At 39.4% G+C, this 5,809-nt stretch overlaps 1 pseudogene; it reads left to right on the forward strand.

Moving 5' to 3' along the window:
• Positions 1 to 427: 427 nt before the first annotated feature.
• Positions 428 to 1,342, forward strand: LOC100026370 (ribose-phosphate pyrophosphokinase 2-like; annotated as a pseudogene).
• Positions 1,343 to 5,809: the final 4,467 nt, after the last annotated feature.

The raw sequence follows: 5,809 nt of genomic DNA on the forward strand, positions 1-5,809 counted from the left end.
TATCAAATGGACCAGCAGTTTCACAAAATATGGACCAATGGGACAACTGTACACCAGCAATGAATGAATTCAAAACCAAGTATAGGTGAAGAACTGCCAAAGTGTATTTGTGGTGTATAAACCTAATTGGTTTCCTCTGTCCTTTTTCCTGTGACTAACATCAAGAACTATTGCGGTAGTCAGCAGAGCATCAGGTTGTTCACATCAAAAGGAACCAACATAGACACTGTATTATATAAACATTTTAGTAGTTTGTTGTTCCTCATCCAGTTTCTACCACCCAACCTATGACCAAAAATCTCACCCAAGAAGAATCATCAAAGGGTCAACAAGTTCTTTTGTTGTTGTTGTTGTTAACCGTTAAGCAGCAGCAGCAGCTTCAGCAGCCTCCACTGCCGCTGCCGCTGTCTCCCACCTAACACCAGCCATGCCCAACATCATGCTGTTCAGCAGCAGCTTGTACTAGGACCTGTCCCAGAAAGTGGCAGACAGGTTGGGGCTGGAACTGGGCAAGGTAGTCACTAAGAAATTAAGCAATCAGGAGACCAGAAATTGGTGAAAATATGAGAGGGGAAGATGTCTACATCATCCAAATCAGCTGTGGGGAAATTAATGATAACTTGATGGAACTTCTCATTATGATCAATGCTTGCAAAATTGCATCATCATCCAGGGTGACTGCAATGATCCCATGTTTTCCATATGCCTGACAAGATGACAAGAGTCGTGCTCCAATTTCTACAAAACTTGTAGCTAATATGCTTTCCATGGCTGGGGCGGATCTCAATGCTTCTCAGATAAAGGAATGTTTTGATATTCCAGTGGATAATTTGTATGCAGAACCTGCAGTCTTACAATGGATTTGAGAAAATATTGCAGAATGGAGGAATTGTATCATTGTGTCTCCAGATGCTGGTGGAGCTAAAAGAGTGACATCAATTGCTGACAGACTGAATGTGGAGTTTGCTTTGATTCATAAAGAAAGAAGGCACATGAGGTAGACAGGATGGTTTTGGTTGGTGACGTGAAGGATCGTGTAGCCATCCTTGTGGCTGATACATGTGGCACAATATGCCATGCTGCACATAAGTTACTGTCTGCTGGAGCCACCAAAGTTTATGCTATTCTGACTCATGGAATCTTCTCTGGGTCAGCTATTTCCAGGATTAATAATGAGACATTTGAGGCTGTGGTGGTCACAAATACAATTCCACAAGAAGACAAAATGAAGCACTGCTCTAAAATCCAGGTTATTAATACTTCAATGATACTGGCTGAAACAATACAGAGAACACACAATGGTGAATCTATATCTTACCTGTTCAGTCATGTTCCCCAATAACTCCAGATCATCACTTTCCTGTAGGTTGTGTACAGCTATAGTATGTTTTTCTTTAATTTTGGGGACTCAACAGTATAATAATTAATGTTATTATAGCTCCAATTGTGTGTGCTTTGAGATCCTCTCCTGAACCTGTTGTTGCCTTTCCAACATTCTGCTTAAATCCTCCCCCCTACCTTTTTTTCCCCTTTTTTAAAAAATAAATTGGCTTCTATGGGAAATGTCTGCATCTTGATTTGGTCTGGCAGATAACTTTCCTGTACTTTTACATTACATTGGAGCTACAATTGTAAGAGTATAATTACATTTCAGAAATTTTTTAATTTTATATTTATACATATATATATATATATATATGGGTTTGTCAAAGGTAGTCCTATATTAACGCATTTCATGTAGTACTTTTATTTAATAAAAATGCCCACGGGCATTTGGGTACAACCCCTGTTATATAGAATCAGACCTTTTATTCAGAATAAACATTAATTTAGAGAATTGTAGGATACCTTGAATGCTGATTTTTTTTTTTGTTAGCTGGGAGTTCAAAATGTCTTGGATTTGACCTAGTTTGAACAAAACTTTGATTAGCTTAATGATAGTCATTGACCAATTTGCTTATGAAAATTTGTAGACAAATCAGTTAAGGACAATGTAGTATTAATGAATATAGTTTTATGTATCACATCTAAGTTGGCTGTCATATTGCTCTAAATTTCCGCTCAAGCTTCTGAAAAATATTTCCACACTGGGAAATTCCAGAATCTTTAATGCACTGGAATTATTTAAAAATATCTAGGGGGCAGCTGGGTAGCTCAGTGAACTGAGAGCCAGACCTAGAGACAGGAGGTCCTAGGTTCAAATCTGGCCTCAGACACTTCCCAGATGAGTGACCCTGGGCAAGTCACTTGACCCCCATTACCTAGCCCTTACCACTCTTCTGCCTTGGAGTCAATACACAGTATTGTTTTAATATTTATTAATTAATTATTATTTATCTATTTTTTTATCTGACAAATTCTGACTAATGTAGTGCATTGAAATTGAAGTGGGAAGTTGTACAGTAAATCCCAACTCTTCAAAAATGCACACTCCATTCTCTTATAGTATTCTTTTATCTAGCATTTAGCTGCAACTTCTGCTTTTCAATTTTTTACAGCTGAGAAAAATTGACATTTGAATAATTGGCCTCCTAATCAATGGACTTTCAATTCATTAAATACATAGTAGTGTATGCTCTCACACTCTACTAAGGTGATTTTTAGGGCTTAAATCCACTATCTATTCAGTCTTTTTTAATTTTTCTCTTTGACATGAATAAAGAAGTTTAGAATAAAAAAAAAAAACCCTTACCTTCCGTCTTGGAGTCAATACTCTGTATTGACAGACAGCTGGGAAGTGTCTGAGGCCAGAATTGAACCTAGGACCTCCATCCCTAGGCCTGCCTCTAAATCCACTCAGCTACCCAGCTGCCCCCAACAAGTTCTTTTTCCATCCAAGAAGCCCATTCTGTTTCTACCAGTCAACTCCAGAACTTAGATCACTTCTGCTCTCTCTCTGCCTCCACCTTTCCTTTATGAACTGGATTCTTTTCCAACTTTAGTCCAAGAGAGGAGATATGGGCTCTTTCCTTTTTCCCTTTGACATACAAACATTTCATGATGGCAGTGTTGAGGATTAGGGAGAAGGGTAAGAGTTTACTGTAGTTCATACTCCAAAAAGATCAAAGAAAAAAGTTTTTTAAAAGGGGATCATATATACAAGAATATTTGCAGCAGCTCTTTTTGTGTTGGCAAAGCCATAAGAAATTCCAAATGGATAGTTTCAAAGGAAAATTGGAAGGCCTTTGTGAACTGAAGGATTAAGTGAGAAGAACTAAGAGAATAATTTAAACAATGACAATATCATAAAGAAAAACACACTTTGACTTCATAACTCTGTTGACAAGCCATGAGTCCAAAAGACAGATAATTAAGGATGCCATCTACCTCCTGCCAGACTGACAACAGGCTGAAAATGCAGAATGAAGCATATAATTTTGGACACTGCTGATATATATTTTGCTCTTGTATGAATATTTATGAGGGATTTATTTTTTGTTTTCTTTTATTATTTAATTGATGAGAAAAAATAGTAAGAGATAATAAATGTTTTCAGAAATAGACACTTTTAAAATTAGAGTTTACTGTACAGGAAAACATTCTTCAATACCATTTTAAAGATATATGATTTTATAAGGTGTCAGTACTTCCTTTTCTGATACAGAATGTGGCTCTTCCTTGACTTAGAAAGATGATTTTATCTTTTGCAGTAGCCAAGAATATACCAAGGTAGCCAACCCTTTGGTGATGAGACTTTTCTGAACTAACCAAGGCTCATCCTAGAAATGCAATCCACCACTAGACCTGTACAGAAGTCTTTCCACTTTGGGAAGGCTTACCAGAGCTTATACTTTGCCTTTAGGATCTCAGGGTCCCATTTGGACCACAATGAAACATTGGAAGAGGATTTTACTAGAGGAAAGGAAATGCATACAGATAGAACTAGCAGAAGTCCAATCAAGTTACCACCCACCAAATATTAATATTAAAGGGGAAGAGGGAAGCAATATACTTCCTCCTCATGATGCTTCCCAACTCTCTACCTCACTTAAAGATCTTGTTCCAGCCTGTGGCACACATGCTCCTCTCAGGGTGCCATCACCATGAGCTCCTTCTCTTAGGTCTACCTTCCCCATAACTCCCACAAGGGCAAGGATGATACCAACTCCTTACCCAGCTCAAGAGCTGGAGTCTCTTCTATACAGCTACCAACACACTATCCCCACCTCGGCAGTTTCCCTATCACTTGTTTTTGCCCTCAATGAACATTTTTCTAATTATATTTTTACATAAAAGGAAATAAAGTAATAAACAAAAGAAAATTTTCACAGGACATGATGGGGTCTCACAAGTTATTCCTGATGGTACTACAAGAAACTAAATTTATAGACAGGTAAGTAGTACCATGGATAGAGCACTGAGCCTGGAATCAGGAAGGTCCAAGTTCAAATCGAGTTTTAGACTCTTTCTATCTGTGAACCTGGTCAAGTTATTTAACTTCTATTTGTCCCATTTTCCTCACTATAAAATGGTAATAATAATAGCATCTCCCAAGGTTGTTGTGAGGATCAGATAAGACAACAGTAAAGTGCTTAGTACAGTGCCTGCTACATAGCAGGTGCTCTATAAATGCTGCTTCCCTCTTTCTTCACCCCATCCCCTCTTTGCTAGTATCCCCTTTCTTGTCTGAGTCTGCTCTTTTTTCAGATCTATTCTCCAGAATCAGTCCTACTCAAGCTTTTCCTCTGGATCCCCTTGGAAGTCATCCTTTACTTTAAAAAGAAACTGGATTTTTTTTCTTTTTTTTTTTAACCCTTACCGTCCATCTTGAAATCAATACTGTGTATTGGTTCCAAGGCAGAAGAGTAGTAAGGGCTAGGCAATGGGGGTTAAGTGACTTGCCCAGGGTCACACAGCTGGGAAGTGTCTGAGGCAGATATGAACCCAGGACCTCCCATCTCTGGGTCTGACTCTCATTCCACTGAACTACCCAACTGCCCCCCTTTTCTTTTTTTTTAAAAGGTAGCAGAAAATAATTCTACTCCTTTCCCCCAAACTCTTCACCGATACCAGGAATGGGCAGGTAGGTGAATGGACTTCATAAGGTTCATCTATTATTCAGGAGGACTTCCTGGTTTATATTGGGGGGCTGGCCCACAGCCCTCCCAGGAAAAGAAAGATAGAAGATTGGCCTTGGGGGAAGGATTGGAGCCAAGGAGATGGATAAGGAAGCAGGCAGACACACACGTAATATTTAACAATCCAGCGCCACAGAATAAGCTCAGCTACTTAGCTTTCACTAGGACCTGAACCAGTTAAGTAGTTTCAAATCAACATATGGGAATAAGCAATGAACATGGAGACTAGCTGAAAGAAAAAGCCACGATCCCTTACAGCCTGGGCTGCAGGTACCAATCAGTCCCTCTTGAGGAGAGATCAAGAAAGAAATCACCTGTTCCTTAGAGCTGGTACTCTAAGCACGAACCACTTGAGGATAAGAGATTGAGGAGGAAAGGTCTTTCAGAGAGAGATAGAGAGAGGAAGTTAAAGATAAGCTTGGCTAGAGGCTAAGCTCCAGGAAAGACAGAGACCAGGGAGAGGTGATGTGGTAAGAGGCTGGCCTTCTGTGGATGCTCCTATTTATTATTATTGAGATGCAAATGTACACAATACATATGGATGAGTACATAGTGGATTGCCATTGGGTAATTGTAAATTACAACAAGGTATAGGTGTGGTTTGTCTCAGCCAGGTGAGCACAAAGAAACCTGATTTCGGGCCTAATCCTGGGGGATGCTGGGATCAAGGGTCAAAGGCTTTACTTGCCATGCGCAGGACTGAGCATGCTCTCTCCTAAGACAATCTTTGC

The sequence above is a fragment of the Monodelphis domestica genome, chromosome 4, assembly GCF_027887165.1.
Source record: "Monodelphis domestica isolate mMonDom1 chromosome 4, mMonDom1.pri, whole genome shotgun sequence".
Taxonomy (NCBI): Eukaryota; Metazoa; Chordata; class Mammalia; order Didelphimorphia; family Didelphidae; genus Monodelphis; species Monodelphis domestica.